This window comes from Elephas maximus, chromosome 22 (genome assembly GCF_024166365.1).
Source record: "Elephas maximus indicus isolate mEleMax1 chromosome 22, mEleMax1 primary haplotype, whole genome shotgun sequence".
In the NCBI taxonomy this organism is placed as follows: Eukaryota; Metazoa; Chordata; class Mammalia; order Proboscidea; family Elephantidae; genus Elephas; species Elephas maximus.
The window spans coordinates 9,293,340-9,314,052 of NC_064840.1; positions in this window are offsets into that span (position 1 = coordinate 9,293,340).

Below are 20,713 nucleotides of genomic sequence, written 5' to 3' on the forward strand. Positions count from 1 at the left end.
TCGGCATGCACATTTTAACATGTCTTTGATAAAAATCAAGAGATAAAACATGATTTGGTTCATTCATTCATTCACTCATTCAATCAAAAAATACTTTTTTGAGCTTATTCAATAAGCTCAGCTGTGTGCCATTGAAGGGATTTAAACAGAGGAGTGACATAGAAAGAAGTGATGTCTAAAAGCTCTGCTTTTTAGAGAGATCATTCTGGAAGAACTATGCTACCCCTCACTCTTTTTGGTGGAAGAAGAGAGGTAAAGCAGTTCCTCAAGGTGGGAGGCAACTGGGTCTTGCTTTTCAAATTTTAAGTATTTATTTTTGAATAGGTGTTACATTCAAGTGAATCAATATTCAAAAAGGGTGAAAGGGTATTTTAGTGAAAAGTCTTCCATCCCATTCCTCAACCACTTCTTTCCCCTTGGGAGAGACCATGCTTGTTACCAACCTCTTAAACATTTTTACTGAGGCAGTGGTGGTATACACAAGTATATATTATTTTTTTAAATCTATTTTCAGGTCATTGTGTCTTGTTGTTGTTAAGTGCAGATGAGTCAAACTGCCCCATAGAGTTTTCTAGGCTGGAGCAGATTGCCAGGTCTGTCTCCTGTGGAGCCGCTGGGTGGGTTCGAACCACCACCTTTTGGTTAGCAGCCAAGCACTTAACCATTGTGCTCCTTCACTGTGTCTTACTAAATAATGTATCTTAAAGGCCACTTATGTTAGTACGTGAAAAGCATCCTTACTCTCTTTATCCTCTGTGTGGTATTTCATTGAATGGAAAGACAGCTTCTGTTTTCAAACATTGCCCCACAGCCTGGTGTCTTTTAGTCTTTGCCAGATTTCCCTCTGCCTGCAGCCAGCCGACACCTAGGAGGCAGGGCTCTGAGAGTTGGGCATCCTCCCTGGCCTGATTGGGGAGTCTGGGAGGCTAGAGTTGGGAGGTACAGATGCATCTTGCACTCCCATGTCGCCCCTGGGAGACATTTTGTGGACTCGAGGAAGTTCCAACTCTCTCTGTTATTTTAAGAAGCTTCCCTGGCTTGTTTATGGTCCTTTTCCCCCTTGTTCCCGTGGCCAAGTAGGTCACCAGCTGGCCTCAGGGTCCTCCGGACAACATCTTGGTCTCTCAACCACACAGGCATCCAGCTATTCCACCACAGCTGTCTCGGAAACCCCGGGCCTGTGTCTGTATATTCTGGGGTGGCAGACAGGCCCACCCCTGCTCATGTGACAAAGGGATGGGAACTACAATTCATTCGTTCAAGTACTTAGTCTGTGCCAGGCTGTCTGGTAGCCTTTTTGCAAGTTAATATTTAATTCTAACAATAATCTGCCAAGTAGGTATTGTTGGTCCCATTTTACAGACGGGGAAACAGAGGCTCAGAGTGGAGAAATGACTTGTTCAAAGTCAGAGCTTTGTAACGGTGGAGCTTGAATTTGAACCTACGGACGCCGGACATCTTGGTTACCTTTGTACCCCAGTATAAGTAATGCTGAATAAGTCAGGCACTGGTCTAGGGCTTATGGATAGAGCTGTGAACAAGACAGCCTTCTTGCAGCTGAAATGCTCTCTAGTGGGGAAGAGAGTCTAAACAAATAAGCAAGCAAGCAAATAAAAACAGGATAATTAGTGGCAGAAATTATGGAGGACCTCTGCTAAGATGAGGGGAAGGGTAGTGGCTGGGTGGAACGGAAGGCTGTGGGCCAACTTTAGATAGGAAAGGGATCTCTAAGGAAGTGACTTTCTGGCTGAGATCTGAATGGAAAGAAGGAGCAGTTACATAAATGGGGGTGGGGTGGGAGAGGAGTCCAGGCAGAGGGAACAGCAGATGCAAAGGCCTGAGGCTGGATCAAGCTTAGCACGTTTAGGGAACAGAAAGAATGCCAGAGTGCCTGGAGCCAAATGAGGGAGGAGACTAGTAGGAGTTGAAGTTCAAGAGTCGGGCAGGGGCTTATATAAAGCCACGTAAAGACTCAGAGGGCTTAAGCAGGCGTATTCATTTCCCAGGGCTGCTGTAACAATTACCACACACTGTTGTTGTTAGGGAGCCCTGGTGGCATAATGGTTAAGGGCTCAGGTGCTAACGAAGAGGTTGGCAGTTTGAATCTACCACTCGCTCCTTGGAAACCCTGCAGAGACAGTTCTACTCTGTCTTACACGGTTGCTGTGAGTTAGAATTGCCTCGACAGCAATGGGTTTTTGTTGTTTTGTTTTTTTTTTGGTTGTTGTTATTTGCCGTTCAATGATCCCTTGTCTCATGGTGACCCCATGCACAACGGAAGGAAATGCTGTCTAGTTCTGCACCCTCCCCATGGTTGGTTGCAGATCAGACTGCTGTGATCCACTGGATTTTCATGGGCTGATTTTCAGAAGTAGCTCTCCAGGCCTTTCTTCCTAGTCTGTCTTAGTCTGGAAACTCTGCTGAAACCTGTTCAGCATCATAGCAACAGGCAAGTCTCCACCGACAGATGGGTAGTAGGTGTGCACGAGGTGCACTGGCTGGGAATTAAACCAGGGTCTCCTTGATGGTAGGTAGAAATTCTACCATGGAATCCCACAGCCCTTGGACCTATCAGTTGGCAGCTGGATAATGAGTCTGGGACTCAGGGGAGAAGGCAGGGCAGGAGATAGAAACTGATGAGTCACCATATTGCTGGTATTAAAGCCACAGACTAGATGGGATTTTGTGGAGATGAGTGTAGACAGTCTCCTACTCAAGACACGAGAGGCATGAAGATGCCTGTTATACAGGGTGGAGGTTAGGACTGTCTTTCAGAATAGTGAACTGAGCAATCCCAGGCCCAGAGGGGCCCTGCAGGGCTCTGGCTGGGATCACTGTGGTATTCTGGAAGCTGGATCTTAGACACTTTCCCCAGGGTGGTTGACCCTCTGCTCCAATGCCCTCATTCTGGAGGACCCTCAGAAGGTCATTATCTGGATTTCCTGTTTACCAAACACCTTCCTTTAAGAACTTCAGAAGCTTGGCTGGGGGACCCAGGGAGCCTCCACTCCTCCCTAAGGGCCTTTGCCAGGCGCAGGCCAGAATTGGGGTAGCAAAGATCTCATCCAAGGTCACCAGGGTTCTTTGGTTTCTGACAATGCAGCCTTTGCTAATTGCACCCCCGTGTGTGGTTTAACGCTAGCCCACATGTTCCTTGTAAACTGGTCGTTAATCTAGAGGCTGAATTAGATTGAGGTGGGTTTTTCTGGCAAGAATGCTTTATAGGAATGCCTCCTCTGCATCAGTGGGGAGGGTCACAGCATCTCGTTATCCCACTTTGAGTGATGTTAAGACGGTCAGTGAGTTCAGGGAGAAATTTGGACAAGGTTGGAATACTTCCTGGAGGCTAGCTTAGGTGGGACCAACTTTTCGAAGGACAGGTGGGAATTAGATAGGCAGAAAGGGGAAAATATTCTAAGTGAGGAGTAAGAGGTGGAGAAAGTGAGTCACAGAGTGTTCTGAAAGTACAGAGCAAAAACCAGTCAACCCTCCCTCATCTCAGCTTCCTTCGTTATCCTCTGGTACAGAGGCCAGGGCAGCAACCAGATTTTATCTCAAGTTCTAATTCTAATGGGTTGGTCATGGCTGCATGAATCCACAGTTGAGATACATTGTGAAACCTCATTCCTGCTCAGTGGGAAAGATTGCTGTGATCGACTAGTAATGCCTGTCATGCATCTGGGATACTGCGTGGTGGCATGAGTGCTGTGAATCTGCCTTAGATCAATGACCCTACCCTTCCCTCAGAGTGTTCAACACGGGACTCTAGAAGGAGATAAAGGCTGAATAGAATGCCTGACATAGACTATGTCGGACCTTGTTGATTGCTTACCAGTATTTGTTCACTTTTTTGTCCTTGCTAATAGAACTCTAATGGAGCCTTGGTGGTACAGAGGATAAGAGCTTGGGTGCTAACCAAAAGGATAACATTTCGAATTCACTGCCCGCTTCTTGGGAACTATATGTGGCAGCTCTACTCTGTCCTACAGGGTCGCTATGAGTCAGAATTGACTCAACAGCAACGGGTTGACGGAACGCTGGAGTTGTTTAGGTATTGGGAGGCAGAGATTTACTTAGATAAGAGCAGTGACCCAGTTTTGGCCATTGAGACATAAGAAGTCTGTTCCTGGGGAGTTTTCTTTCTGAATTAAAATAACTATGTGAGGAGATACCTCCCCCACTTCTTTCAGAGGTGGTTGTAAGAGGACATGATGCCTGGAGCAATGGCAGCCATCTTGTAGCCATGAGGAGACATGACTAAAGACAAAGCCAACATATCGAGGATGGTGAAGCAGAAATATGGAAAGAACCTGAGTCATTAATGAAGTTGTTGAGCCATAAATCAACCCTGGAACTAGATATTGCCAAATATCTTGTTGTACAAATAATGAACCTCTATTATTTAATTTATGTTTAGTTGGGCATTCTTTTACTTGTAGCCAAAGACAGCCCAAAGGTCACACTCACCGTTCTTCATGGGCATAGCCCAGGCTAGTGTTTTCAAATTCATGGGTGAATAAGTCATGAAATCAATTTAATGGGCCATGACCAACATTAAGAAAAATAAATAGCATAGATAATATGAGAATACATGACTCATAGAAAGGATAAGTATTATTTGCAAAAACTCTTGTTCTCATTATGCATGTCCCCTGTTAGGTTCCCCAGGAAGCCATTTCGAGACAGAGTTTATCCTGTGGGAGATTTATTAGCGACTGCCTTTGGAATCAGCTGTGGAAGAGACAGGGAGGAAGCAGGACTGGGCAGAGGGAGAAGCTGAGCTGGGATGTAGATCAATGACAACTTTGACTAATCCCATAGGGAACCCAGGCATTAGAGTGGGCCTTCAGAATTGTCCCAAGTTGGGCCAAGATGGCCTTTATATTCCCCTTCGATTAGTCATTAGGCATGCGGGGGCGGGCATTGTGGGAAAGGGGTGTGACCTTGAGCAAGGTGACAGCACTCCCAGTAGTGTGTGTGCGTGTGTGTGCATGAACTAGCTTGTGATACAAATGCATTCTTTATCGTAGGTCCTGGTCAAAAAGTGTGCAAGCCCCTGGCTAGGCTGTGTTGCACCTCCAAGTGAACTTTTTTCTCCTAATTGCTTTTTGGGGTGTAGTCACTTTTTCCGAGGTTCCGCTTGTGAGAAGCAGCCCTGTCCGTGCGAGACAGACCATGGCGTATTTGAACACCAATACAGAGCGGAGCTGCTGGTGCCTCCCATGCATAAAGAAACAGCAGCTGTTGCCAATGGCTCCAAATGGAATTACTAAGGAGGATTAAAGCTGAGTAATGTCATTGTTATCCCTGACAAAACGCACACACAGGAGCTTCCTTGTCCTCCCAGGTCCCTTATCCTGTTTTGGCTGGTTCTTCCTTTATCCTCAGTTTCCTTCTTTCTGTTTCTCTTCCCCAGCAAAGTATCTTTAGCAAATTGTATTTTAAGTCATGTAATTATAAGTGGGCTGGAGGCTTGGAGCACAGCTTTGCTGTTGGTAAAGTCTGGAACAACTTCTCATGCTGTTGGTTTGCAAAACCCTCTATTAGAGGCTCTGTGATTGTTGCCTGGAACGGCAGGGACAGGAAGGTATAAGCCATAGGGCTGTGCTTCTGCCCTCACACCCACTCATGACAATGCCTCTGATTGGGAAAGAAGGCCCCAGCTCTCTGCAGAGCTGGAATTACAGTCAGGTTTCCTGTGTGCCAGTATCCTCCGGGGACCTTGTTAAAAAATACAGATTCCTAGGCCGTTCCAAAGGTTTAATAGTTGGACCCTCCAGTGGGTTGTGACCTGGAAATCTGCATTTCATAGAACTTTTCACTTTGAAATGATTTCACTTGTACAGAAAGATTGCAAGAATCAAAGGACTCATATACACCCGTTACCCTGATTTAGCATTTTGCTGTATGTGTTCTATCAATTCACTTTCTATGTATAAATATGCATGTTATTTTTTTCTGAATCCTTTGAGAGGAAGTTGCAAACATGATACCCCTTTACCTGGGCTTATCTCCTAGGAACAAAGAAATTCTCATGTTTACAGAACTACAGAATAACTATAGTCTTCAGGGTATTTAACCTTCATACGATACTATTATCTAATCCACACACATATTCAAATGTTCCTAATTGTCCCAATTTTTTTTTTTTTAATAATCCAGAATCCAGTTCAGGAGCACACAGTGCTTTGTTTCTTTTTTGTCCCTTCTAACCTGGGAGTAATTCCTCAGCCTTTTTTATCCTCAATGACCTTGACATTTTCCATAAGTCTAGCCCAGTTTATTCAGTAGAATGGCCCTCAGTTTGCATTTGTCCGGGGAAGCGGAATTTTTAACATCTCTTCTGGTGAACTTGGGCCCCTTGAGGAGGCTTGAGCAGCCCCATCTAAGTTGCAAATACTCACAATTCTTACCTCTCAATAAGGCTGATGCTCAAAGGATGATTAAAAAATGGCTTTGTGGGCCACCCGATTTAGCTCTTCAGTGGGGTTTCAGGGTTGGGATTTTTCCTTTTAAAGATCCGATTTGCTTGAAATTCAAATCTGAGAGATTTCTGTAATTGCCTGGGTTGCTAAGCTGGCTGAGTCTTAAGGGATCCTGCTGGGCTTTTAATTTCTCTGACTTTGATCTTCTGGAAGGCCGGAGGGTTCTGGCCAGGTTGGTGAGCAGGTTGCTGGTTTGGGGTAGGAGGTGGGTGCGTTGGAATCAGAAGGGGGAAGAGAGGTCAAAGTTGGTTGGATAAAAATAGCAAAGGTGTCCTTCAAGTATGTGCAGGCAATGCGCTGGGTGCTCTGGGCGGATTTCCTCACCCAGACCTCACACGTTCTATGGAGTGAAACATCATTAGATCCATTTTGCAGATGTGGCGACTGAGGCTTATCCCTCATTGCTTAGTTAGGAAGTGGCTGAGCTGGGATTTGCACCTAAGTCTGTCTGACTCCAAAGCCACCTTTCCTGAGACTGCATCCCTCTCATCAGGGAACAATTTAAATGAGGTCAGGAAAATTCCGGAAGGAACCAAAGTCTGTGGCTGAGGAGCACGCAATTTGACCCAGCTACAGGCTATAACTGAGGCTGTGATCCATCATATTGGGTATCTGTCCCAGAGCTGTTAGATGGTCTTTAGACCTGGCCATCAGACACTGTGGATACAAACTGGAAGCAGAGGGCCTGGGTTCGAATTCCAACTCTGCCACTAGCCAGTGTGGCCTTGGGCAACACTAGGATCTCTGCTTGCCCCTCTGGATCTACCCTGCACCTCCCTTCTCCACTCGCTCTACACCTGGGAGGCTGACTACATGGATGCATCAATAGGCTCTCTTGCCCCCTTCTTCTGGTTGGGTTCCACTCTGGAGGGAGATAGAGGGCGGAAGGGAGGGAGATTGTGGTATTCATTTTTCCAGCTCCTTCTGGTGGAGATACCATGCATTCTTCTAAGGTCACAGTGTCAACCAGGCAGCCCTCTCTTATAGCCAGGACAACTGCACTGGCCAGGTTCTGGTATCCAATACTTCCCTCTCTGCTTTAGGGCTAGGGTGGTAATGGCTCTCTGGTGTTGCAGTCTCCAGGGTACTGCACTGTCCCTTGCAGGTGTCCAGTAAAATTGCTCATGCCTTTGCCAATCGTCCCTTTAATAAATTCTCCCCACTTTACTAATTTCTCTAAGAGGAAGAGGGGGAAGGCCAGGAAGACTTCCCAGAAGAAGCGCTTTTGACCTGATCCTAGAAAATGAGCAGGATTAGGATGAGCAGAGAAGGGGGAAAGGCATTCTAGGTAGAGGGAACAGTAAGTGCAAAGTCATCCTCATACCACAAGCTGCTTTTATTGAGTGCTTCCTTATGAACTAAGGGTTGTGCTAAGCCCTTTGCATGCATCAGCTCCTCCCAACAATCCTATAAGGCCGGTTGAATTACCATCCCCACTTTACAGATGAGGAAACTGATATGCAGGGAACTCAAGCAACTCGTTCAAGTTTATACAGATGGGGAAAGAGTGAGATTCTGGGGGCTGGACTCTAGCCACCACCCTCCCTCCGGGGCATGAAGGCAAATACGTGGTCTGAACGGGAATTCGTGAAACAGGAGGGCAGGTGTAGGTCACCTTGGCTCTTGTCTTATTTGACCTGGTTGGGTGGTGGAATGATGGTAAAGTGTTTTACTCTGACACAAATGCCCAGGATCACCTGCTTAAATCTCTGCTCAGCCATTTCCTAGCTTTGTCACCTTGGCGAATTGCCTAATCTCTTTACACCTCAGCTTTTCCTTCTGCAAAACGAGGGTAACCAAGCATATTCCTGACCCATAGGGTTGTTGTGAGGATTAAATGGGCTCACGTATCAAAGTGCTCAGATCAGAACAGCGTCTAGCACATACTGTGTGTTACGTAAACATTCGCTATTATTATTATCATCACTGTCTCATTACCTGTTTCACAACCCACGAGCCTGTAGGGCTGATGGAATCTCGAGCTTTTGGTGAATTCGCTCCTCCCCCTGCTGCTTGGCTCTCACCGGTATGAGGAGCTGGCCTCTGCTGATTCATTTTATTCTTTTCCTCGTCTACCAAGTGGTGACCTTTTCCCAACTCTGCCTGGCCTTGAGACACTTTCAGGAGGAAGTTCACACTGGCCTTGAGGAGTCCAGATTCTTATGTTTCGGGACTGAGCTGAGCGTTCTTGTTAAACCACAACACCTCCGGGAGGGCCAGGCTAGGTCCAGCTCACCAACATAATCCTAACACCCCAACTTTCCATTTACTCGCACACGCATTTGGTTCCTTCATTGAGCACCTACTGTGTGCAGGTGCTGCTCTGAGTGCAGGTGCTATCCTACAGCAAGGAAAGCAGGAGACGAGGTCTTTGCCCTTGTGAAGCTCACATGCTACACAGGATGACAGAGAATAATCATAGCAATGAGATAAAATAGATAAGTCACTGGGGTGGGCAAGAGGGTGTGTGTGTGAGCATTTTAGACAGAAGGCTCAAGGAAGTGGCTCTTCCTGGGATACCTGGGATGCTCAGGTAAAATGCCCCTGGGAATTTGTTGCTGATAGTGCCCTCATTTCTCCTCGCTGGTTTCCTCTCAGTAACTCCCACCCTCCTTCCAATCCATTCTTCACCCTGCAGCCAGCGTGGTCTTTCCAAATCTGATCCCATCACCCATTTGCTTCTTACGTTGCCAGCATGAAGGCAGCAATTCCTGCTGCAGCCCCCTAACCCCTGCCTGGTCCAGTCCTTTCTATCCCAGCCTCAGCTCCAGGTGTGCCCCTTCCCTCATGGGGCCCAGACAGCTAGGCTGGGGCTGCCGGCTCCTGCCTGCCCAGAGTGGAATGCCCTTCCCAATCCTGTTTGCCTCCTTAACGCCCACTCACCCATCTCAGCTCAAATGTCTTTTCCTCTGGAAAGCCTTCAATAACCAGGTCAGACCCCAAGTTATAAACTGCCATCGACTTCTGGGACTTTTCTTACTTAGTACTCATCAAGTTTGTAATTACAGGTAATCCAAGATTTATGACATGTTCGAGTTACCACGAACTGCACTAATGACCATTCTTTTGTTTCTGTACATCTTATTATTAATAATGAAGGAGCTGTGGTGGTGTAGTGGTTAAAGCACTTGAAAGGTAGGCAGTTCAAACCCACCAGCTGCTCCTGGGGAGAAAGATGTGACAGTCTGCTGCAGTAAAGACTACAGCCTTGGAAACGCTATGGGGCAGGTCTACAATGTCCTATAGGGTCACTAGGAGTTAGAATCGACTCAATGGCAACGGGTTGGGTTGGGTTTGGTTTATCATTAATAATATATACTACATACGATGTTGCAGTGCAAAATTTGCTGATGTTATCATTCTTATTCCAACCTCCAAAGACAAATAAGGATTGGATTATGAATGTAGTGATAATAAAAGGCAATAATAATGAAAAAAAAACTAGGTATTCAACTTACGTCAGAACCAATTTATGACTGAGTTGTTGAAATAAAGCTTTGTTGTAAGTTGGGGACTACCTGTATATACTTGTGTGCCATTTTATGAATGTATGACTTCCCATTAGAATATAAACTCTCTGAGGGCAGGGAACTGATATTTCTTGTTCATCCCAAGCATCCAGTGCTTGGCACTTAGTACCAAACCAAATCTAAACTCATTGCTGTCTAGTCGATTCCGATTCTTAGCAACTCTATGGGACAGAGCAGAACTGCCCCATAGGATTTCCAAGGCTGTAATTTTATGGAAGGAGACTGCCACAGCTTTCTACCGCGGACTGGCTGGTGGGTTCAAACCGGTGATGTTCTGGTTAGCAGCCCAGCACTTAACCACTGTGCCACCAGGGCTTCTTTGGTACTTAGTAGCCTTACGAATGCTTGTTGAATGAATGTTTGGAGCATCAGCGAGCAATGAAGGGACCATCAAGGAATCATGGTCAAATAGAGGAGAAAGATAATAGGTTTTGTACAACCTGATAATAAAGGTATAATATACCAGGTGCTGAGTGGGAACCCAAAGAAAGTAATAAACAACCTCGTCTGACTGGGGAAGGAATTGGGCATTCACCAGGAAACATGGGAACCATGTGCTTCATCCTAACCCATCCCCATCTTCATGATCTTTGGTATATTTGAGTCTATTGTTGTGAGTATTCTGCAGTGCCTTCCAACGTAGGGGGCTCATCTTCCAGCACTCTGTCAGACAAGACTCTTTTATGACCTATAGGATTTTCATTGGTTAATTTTTGGAAGTGGATCACCAGGCGTTTCATCCCAGTTTGTCTTTTAGTCTGGAAGCTCCACTGATACCTGTCCACCATGAGTGATCCTGCTGGTATTTGAAATACCGGTGGCATAGCTTCCAGCACCATAGCAACACAGAAGCCACCACAGTATGACAAAATGATGGCGTACCTTACCTACCTGTTGCCGTCCAGTAGATTCCGACTCATAGTGACCCTATAGGACACAGTAAAACTGCCCCATAGGGTTTCCAAGGAGTGGCTGGTAGATTTGAATTGCTGACCTTTTGGTTAGCAGCCAAGCTCTTAACCACTGTGCCAAACCCATAGCAGGAGGGTTAAGTTTATATTTTCACATGTTGTTTCCCACATTGAAACAAAAATCATTGTGCTTATTTTTTGAATAGCAAATACATTCATATGGTACCAAAAAAAAAAAAAAAGTATAAAAGGTGTTCTGTGAAGTTTCTATCTCCCAGCCACCCAAGTCCCACCCTGCCCCCATCTCCCTCCTCAGGTAACCCTGTCCTGAGTGACAGCGACCGTTGGGATGCACACTAAATCTTGACAACCTCCAGTGGAATTCCAGGGTGCTCCTATTGGGTACATGCTAGTCCTTTGGAATTCAAAATAATCTGCTACTCTTGAAATCAGAAAAGATAACAAAATAATTTTTTCCCCAAGAAAAAAATTCCCTGCTGCTGAGAAAGGGATTTACTGTCTAAGTTCAGAGACCAAGCACTGAACCCCCCTACAAAGGCCCAGGATTCCAGTTCTGCCCTTGGGGTCACCTCAATTTACAGTGCCCACCCTGCTCACCCCTATTTACCATCTTCAGGCCCTCCCATGTTTCAAGGGAGACCGGATCCCCTTTCTCTCCGTCTCCTGAAAACAGGTTTGAGAAGCAAATGAATGTTTCAAGTCCTTCAAGGGCCATCTTTGGCCTTTGGCCTCCTTTTAGGAGCACCAATTGTTCTGTGGACTTTGGCTCCCTTCCTAGAGGCAAACAAAGGCACAAATTTACCTTTGACTGTGGCTCCCTTCCTAGAGGCAAACAAAGGCACAAATTTACCTTTGACTGCTCTCTGGGCCTTAAAAAAGGCCCCTCACGTTCTCTCTGAGCAGTCCCCCTGTCATTAGGGGGTGGTCCACATTTGCCAAATCAGTGAGTCATGATTGAACTTGAACATACCCCTACTTTGCCCAGAAGACACTGGCTTCATTTTCTACCCTCTCATTTGCAACCCGGATGTTTTAATAACCATCGTAATACTTGCTAATATTTATTGCCCATTTACTATGGTCTTTTCACTGATTAACGCGTTGGATTCTCACAACAACCTTATGAGGCAGAACTACTGTTATCCCCAATTCACATAAGAGGAAACTGAAGCTGGGAGAACTGTGGCAGAGAGTTACTCGCCCTCCAGTATTTGTTCTACCCCCTCATAAAGGAAAAACCCGTTGCTGTCGAGTCGATTCCAACTCATAGCTACCCTAAAGGACAGAGAAGAACTGCCCCATAGGGTTTCCAAGGAGCGGCTGGTGGATTGAAACTGCTGACCTTTTCGTTAGCAGCCGAGCTCTTAACCACTGTGCCACCAGGTCTCCTGTAAAGAAAAAGAAATCCAATTTTTAACAGGGAACGTGGCCGCCCGGAATTTCCCAGCTTCCCTTGCAGGTAGGTGTGGGCATGTGACTTAATTCTGGCTAAGGGGCATGAAAGGGAGGATCTGACAGTGGCTCCGGAGATCCCTGAGAGATGGTAGATGTACTCCCTGCATTGTTGATTCTCTGTCCCTTCCTTTATCCTGCTGCCTGGAATGTGAACGCCACCATCTTGCACCATGATGTGGGGCCCTGAACGGGGGAGCATTTGGCTGGGAAGAGCCTGAGTCCCTGACACTGTTGACCACTATCCAGGCCTGGCCTTGACTTTTACATTAAAGAGAAACTTCTTTCTTCTTGAAACTATTTATTGAGCTGAATCTCAATGCGAAACACAGTGGCAGAGCTGGGAATTGAACATACATCTGTTTGACTCTTAAGTAACCTAACTGTAATTGTGGTGGTGTAGTCCATAACTGGAATCCCTGGTACAAATGTTTAACCTGCTTGGATGAGGCACCTCCGGGTGAGTCTGAACTGCCAACCTTTTAGTTAGTAACCCAGCACTTAACCATTTGTTCCACCCGGGGACTCCTAAAATGTCAATAGTCCACGCAAAAACTTGTACAATGAATGCTCATAACAGCACTTATCATAGTAGCCAAAAGTAGAATTAACCCAAAAGTCCATCTACTGATGAATGGATAAACAAAATGTGGTCCATCCACACAAAGGAATATTATTCAGCCTTAAAAAAATAATGAAGTTCTGTTACATTCTACTACATGGGTGAACCTTGAAAATATTATGCTTGGTGAAAGAAGCCAGTCACACACACACACACAAATATATATATGGATATATATATATATATATATATACTGTATGATTCCGCTTATGTGAAATACCCAGAATAAGCAATTCTATTGAGACATAATGTAGATTAGTGGTGGCCAGGGCCTGGAAAGTGTTGGGGGAGAATGGCCAGTGACTACTAATGGGCACGGGGCTTCTATTTGGGGTGATGAAAATGTTCTAGAATTATGATGGTGGTTGCACAACTCTAAATACACTGAAATTCACCGAATTGTATGCTTTAAATGGGCCAATTGTCAGTATGGGAATTATATCTCAATAAAACTGTTATTTAAAAATATGTATCAATAGTGCCAAGGTTGAGAGACCCTGGACTAGTAGGTGATTAGTTGGGAGAAGAATACTGGGGATCAAGTCAGGGGGCAATAAGGGCTTGCTGAGGAATTTGAACTTTATTGCCACTGATGGGGTAGCAAGACCCATCCCTGAATAAGAAACCAGAAAACCAAACAGTTGCTGTCGAGTCTATTCTGACCCATGGCGACCCCGTGTGTTGCACAGTAGAACTGCACTCCATAGAGTTTTCATGGCTCTCATCTTTCGGAAGCAGATCACCAGTTCTGTCTTCCAAGGCACATCTGGGTGGGTTGGAACTGCCAACCTTCCTGTTAGCAGTCGACTGCTTAACCATTTTTTGCCACTCACTTAATGAGCACCTACTGTGTGCTGGGCATTTCCATGTATACCATCCCCTGGAATCCTTGCCAGGAATCTGCAGTTAGCCTGGCCATGCCATGGTGGGGATGAGTAAGCTGAGGCTCAAAATGGGGCAGTGACTTTCCTGAGGTTGCACAGTTGATAGCTTGTAGAGATAGGGTCTGAACTCTCTTGGATTTGCCCTTGATCCCATAGCTTTCCACTGCTCTGTCTCTCGAGGAGGGCTGTGGGCCAGGCTGTGGCCTTGGCTCTGTCCCCACCACAGGCCTTGGCTCTCTCAGCCTGCTGTCCCGGGGGCCCCTCCCCAGAATGCTGACTCTCATTCCTTCTTCTTATCCCTCTGCCCAGGCTGCAGCTGGCATCTGGATGGAGGTTAGTTGCTTAGCAACATGGATGCAGATTCTGCCCTGAGCTGAAGGAAACATCTCAGTGTCTTGGCTGCAGAAACTTCAGGGAGAATGGCCCCCGGAGGGCCTGAGGGAGATGGGCCTTGGTCTGGGTGGGGAGGGACAGGAACAGCTGTGCTCCCCCAGTTGGGCTGGAGACGGGGAGCTCTCCTCAAGGGGAAGACTAAACTTCAGGGGTCAGTGGAAGAGAACCAGGAGACCTGGGCTAAGAATAATGATGTTAATATTATAACCGCAGCTACAGTTCTTGAGAGCTAACTGAGTGCCAGACTCCCTGGGTAGTATAAACAGCTGATATGCTCGGCTGCTATCCAAAGGGCTGCAGGTTCAAGTCCAACCAGAGGGCCCTTGGAAAAAAGGTCCTGGAGATCTACTTCCAAAATATCAGCCACTGAAAACCCTGTGGAGCAAAGTTCTACTGTGACACACGTGGGGTCGCCATAAGTGGAAATTGACTCAGTGACAACCAACAGTAACTGTGTGCCAGGCACTGTGCTGAGTGCTTTACGTTCCTCAATCCTCCCCAAACTCCTTGCAATATTTACCAACATTAGGCCCACTTTGCAAATAAGGAAACTGAGGCTCATAGAAGTTAATTGAATTGCTATGCAGCAGGAAATTGGAGGAACTGGGATTCGAACCCAGGCCTCTCTGACACTACAGTTCACCTGCCATTATGGCCGTGACTGGGCACTTGGTGGAGAGAATCCAACACGTGGCTTCCAAGACCCTGTGTGTTCTGCCCCACTCCACCCATCACTCTTTGCTTGCCTCAGCCATACTGCCCCGGTTCATTTCTGCAAGCAGGATAAGTTCTTTCTAGCCACAGGGCCATTGCACACTGACACGGGGGTGGCTGAGTGTTAATGGATTTGTAACAGAGGTGTGGGCAGGGGTAAGGGAAACAGCAAGGCATGGCAGAGACCCGGGACTGGCAAGAGCAGGCAGCCAGACCTAAAGCAACAAGGGAGTTCCAGAACCTGGCAAGAGCTGTAACATTGGGAGAGGGCCTCCTCGACAGGAGCTGGGGCTGTGGGTAGAAGAATACAGCTCCGACTGGTCAGGCCACCTGCAACCACATAGCGTGGGGGACAGCCCCTCAAGACTCACGGACTGAGTAGAGAAGGGATGAACCTCCAAAGGGAAACTGGTGTACTCTGGCCAGAAGAAGGCAGGAAAAACCCAAGGACATTCATTACACAGCCCTGAGTGGGATAATTTCAGAACAGTCTGGCAGCTCTCAAATTGTTTAATTTGATGACTGTTGACTTGACCAATATTCATTTTGTGGGACATTAAATGATGTGAAATTTGGTGGAACTTTAAAGTGGCTTAGATTCAGGACTGGGTGGGTAGCTGGAGGAGGGGGACGAGGGGTGAAAGTAGGGGTATTTGACGACAGCCCTACCTTAGGTGGCCTCTGTGTTCAAGCCACAGAAGCCCCCAGAAGGAGAACAGCACACCACCTCCAAATAAATCAGCAAAGGTCTCAGGAACAGGTGTGTGTGAGTGACCTTGGGGGTCACAGTGAGTAATCTGGTCTGGCCGGACTGAAGCATGTGACCTGACTCCACCTAATCCCAAGCCATTGGATAAGGGGCTTAAATAGAAATCTCTCAGAGGAGAGGACAGCTTTGTGAGAAAGCCAGGGACCCAGGCAATGACTTCAGGCAAAATTCCCAGCCCCAGGTCACTGTGACCTCCGGCTTCCTAACCTGGGATCATTTGGAAAAATTGTTGTAGTGGTCGAGCCCTTGGGGAGTGTGAGTGGAAAACGCAGAGCCCAAAGGGGTAATGTAAAGAGAAAACGAGCAGAGGGGAGGGGAGCAGAAATGGGGTGGACTGCGGAGTCAGTGCCCCTTCTCGAGGGGACACCCAGGACCCAGTGCTAGCCACTTGTCACCCAATAGAGCCGGAATGCCTGGGTTTGAATCCTGGCTCTGCTGCTTAATCACTGTATGACATTGGGCAAGCCCCCTCCCCTTGCTATGCCTCAGTTTTCTTATCTGTGAGATCAGACCATAACAGAACCCACTTCATAGAGTTGCTCTGAGAGCTGAATGTATGAGTGCTTGCAAATGCCTTGAACATTGGCGGCATGTAAGCAAAAGCACTCTATATAAATGTCTCCTAAATAAATACTTTGTCTCACTTACTTTGGACATGTTAGCAGAAGGGACCAGTCCCTGGAGATGGACATCATGCTTGGTAAAGTAGAGGGTCAGCAAAAAAGAGGAAGACTCTCCATGAGATGGATTGACATAGTGGCTTTAACAATGGGCTCAAATATAGCAACGATTGTGAGGATGGAGCAAGACCGGGCAACATTTTTTTCTGTTGTACACAGGGTTGCTATGAATCAGAACCAACTTGACAGCACCCAACAACAATAAGCACTGTTGCCAGATCTTTCCATCTTTCAAGGGAAGCAAATGTGGACATCCAAGCCTTAATCATCATATTAACAACAAACTCTCAGGTAGTGCTTACTACATGCAGACACTGTTCAAAACACCTTAAATACTGACACAACATTCTGAGGTGGGTAATGTTATCATCCCCATTTTATAGATGGGAAAGAAGGAAATACTTCTAGGAGAAATTGGCCAGGGAGTAAGGGAAGCAGGATGGGAAGAGCAACAAAGCCAAGCAAGAGCACAAGTTGAGGTCAGCCTCAGCCTGACCCTGTAGGCTGCCTATTCCTGTGGGGAGCTCTGTGGTATAAATTACATCTCCAGGTTTGTCCCACATTCCACCTCAAGGCAAAGGAGCTGGGCTTTTGTGTTCCACACAAGTCAGGTATTGGTTACAGGCTACCTAGAAGTAGTTAGAAGGAAGTAAAACTCCCAGGCATTTTGGCTTTCTAACAGGAGAGATTGTTGTTGTTTGGTGCCATTGAGCTGATTCTGACTCACAGCAACCCCATGTGACAGGGTAGAACTGCCCCATAGGGTTTTCTAGGTCACAATCTTTACAGAAGCAGATGGCTGGGTCTTTTCTCCTGCAGAGCCACTGGGTAGGTTTGAACCACCAAGAGATGGCTGCGCACAATCCTATTAGCAACAAAGCATACAGATGCTGAAGAGCGTTTGCACAGAGTTAGTAAAGGGACCCATGCGTATCTGGGCAAAATATCAGCAATGCTTACTACACCCCTCCAGTTCATCTCTCAGACTAGAGCTGAGTCACATGGCCATTCATTTCTGCAAAGGGAGCTGGGAAACGTAGTTTTTAAAGTTGAGTACTTGCCATCTCCAATAAAAGGACAGAAGGAAGGAGAGAATGGATATTGGGGAGGCAAATAAGCAGCATCTGCCACACTGACGCTTCAGTGTCTCCTTGAAGAGGAGGCCAGACAGAGATGAACTTGCTTTAGAGAAGCCAAATGGCCTAGTGGGTACATATACTGCTTGGGGCACCGGGCCTCTGCTACTGCCTCCAGATGGGCCGCCATTTGTTTTCCAGTGCCTCACAGGGTAATGCAGTGGCACACACAGCCTGGTGTCCAAGGCCTGGCCTGAAAAGGTCTTCTTCCTTCCTCACTCTCTTTCCCTAGCTCGGTGTGCTCTTCCTGTTCTTAGCCTCATCCAGGAAGGTGGGCCTGGTGACATGGTGTGGAAGATGGCACACATGGGGGGCAGGGCCCCCCAGTTATTTACTTTTTCAAAATGATGGAACCATTTGGCACAGCTCCTGGTACCAAATTGAAATTAAAGCTGGCTGCACTCCCAGACTAGTTTCCATCACCCTCCTGAGGGCAGAGTCTCTGCAGCACTGAACCCAAGAAGGTCACTTGATTGTCACAGGGGTAGGTGGGAAGGGGTTGGGACAGGCAGAGCCCTAAAAGGAAAGAGAATCTGACTCAGATGGGTCAAGAAACCTTAAGGGAGGGATTTTGCACAGAGGCATCGGCAGGGTTGAGGGAACAAAGAAGGGAAGTGGAGGCACCAGGAAACCAGCAATAAGGTAAGCCATTGCCACATTCAGAAAGAAGCAGGGGAAGGAAGGAACTTGTGTGATTGAGGCCCAGTACGAACTAGAGTTGGGGCAAGGAGCCATCTAGACAGAAGCTGTAGTTGTGGAGGTACATAGCTACCACCAGACACCCTGTCTTAGTTATCTAGTGCTGCTATAACAAAAAATACAACTGGGTAGCTTTAGAGAACAAAAATTTATTTTCTCACAGTTTGTAACCGTAATTACAAGTTTCTGTTGAGTTGACTCTGATTTATGGCAACCCCGTGTGTGTCAGAGTAGAACTGTGCTCCATAGGGTTTTTAAATGCCTGATTTTTCAGAAGTAGGTTGCCAGGCCTTTCTTCCAAGGTGCAAATGGGTAGACCCTCTTGTTCTGCAACTCTTTCTAGAGTCTTCTCTCCATCATGTGTGGGCTTTGATCTCACACTGACGTCCCTCATGGTTACAAGGAGGCTGCCAACAGCAACAGGACAACACACTTCTTTGTTCATATCCAGGAAGCTAGAGAACGCATCTCTCCTTCAGCCCTGGATTATAAGTCCTTCCTTTCTGTCTGATTAGGCTACTGCCGGTTATTTGCCTATTCCTGGACCAGTTTCAGTCTCTAGGAAAATACCATGCACTGATTGGCTTAAACTTCAGTTCTTGCTTCAGTCACTGGCAAAGAGGAAGGATGGCTAAGATTAATCAAGATCTACCCTGAAAAAAAAACAAAAAACCTTGAAGGGTGTGTGAAATGGTCCTGGTCACTTGGGCGGAATGCGGGAGTGATGGTTACTGAACAAATTGGGATCTGTGAGGCAGGAGCAGTGGTGGCACAATGGTCAAGCATTCGGGTGCTAACCAAAAGGTTGTCGGTTCAAACCCACCCCCCCCAGCAACTCCTCAGGAGAAAGGCCTGGTGGTCTGCTTCCACAAAGATTGTAGACCCACTGCTGTCAAGTCAATTCTGACTCATAGTGACTTCATATGGTTTCCAGGGTTATGAATTTCAAAGGAAGCAGACTGCCACATCTTTTTCCCGCAGAGCCACTGGTGGTTTCAAACTGCCAACTTTTCAGTTAGCAGTCCATTGCTTTAAGCACTGCACCACTGGGGCTCCTTTCCGTAAAGATTACAGCCTAGAAAACCCTATGGGCAGTTCCACTTTTTCACATGGGGTCACCAGGAGTTGAAATCGACTTGACAGCATCAAACAACAACAACAGGCAGGAGGAGGGGGAACAGATGCGGAGAGGCAAAAAAAAATTCCAGTTCATCTGAGTGGGTTTCTGATGCTTATAGCCAAAGAGTCACTTGGATAACCAGCTTCCCGGGTCTGTGTCCAACTGCCTTGCCCAGCTCCTCTGCAGTTTGGCTGTAGTTTTTGCCTCTGTTTTGTAAAGTGCGCTATCGCCAAAATTTCTCACCGATGGCTCATCACTTTGGCAAGGTGGCGTCTCACCCTGCTCCAAGCCCCACTGATAGCTGATGATCCCTTTAGCAGAACCTATTCTGGCATGTTCTAATGAAAAAGCCTTGTACTTCTCCGCACGGGGACTGCCGAGGTCTGCATCCATAAAGGCAGAGAGAGTAAATTCTTCTGAGGAAAGTCTATTTTTAACAAGTCCTGAACTTAATTGTACTTAATCATTTTTTAGTCGTTGACACTTGAAATGTGTGAGTCATTGGGCTATGTATGGAGCTGACTGCTGGAGCATCCCTTTAAATATCAGAGAGATGGGAGAAGTCAGCTCCCAGAAAAGCAGTCTGAGTTTGGAGCTGTGGTTTCATCCTGGGTTGTAGGAAAGCATGGGGCTCTAGGGACAGCCAGCCTTGGGTTCAAATCCTGGCTCTCCTACTTTCTAGCTGGGTGATCCTGCAAAAGCCACACTGTTTCTTGAAGCCTCAGTTTCCTCATCTGTAAAATGGGGTGGTAATAATTGCCCCAAAACACTTTGTGTGAATTGTTTGGAGGGAAGCCCTGACAAGAGGCTGTTCATAATCTATCCTATTTAGCATGAATATTTGTATGTTTCCTTGCAGGGATATTAACGCGTTTGATTTTGACGTGTTGCCCAGACCCCTCTTGGGCCTGTTACATAATAGGCTTTGATCGCACACTGATTTCCCTCATGGCTACAAGAAGACTGCCAGCAACAACAGGAGCAACATGTTTCCCTGTTCACTTCCAGGATGTACCGTATTACCTTCCTAACGCCAAGAATATGGTAAGTTCTACAACACATCTTGTCCTAAGAGTTTAGGGATAAGGGGGTGGGGGCCTTAGTACAGCTGACATTCATTCACTGAGGAGGTTAGTAGATAAGGTGGAAAACGCATGTAGTCAAAATTATTCTAGAAAACCAGTTTTTGTAATCATTTCCCTCCAGCCCTGGGACGAGTGAGTGTTTCTTCAGTTTAGCCCCAGAGGAAGGAATCTGCTTGTGTTTCCGGGCCATTTATCTTTAAACCACCAAAGTC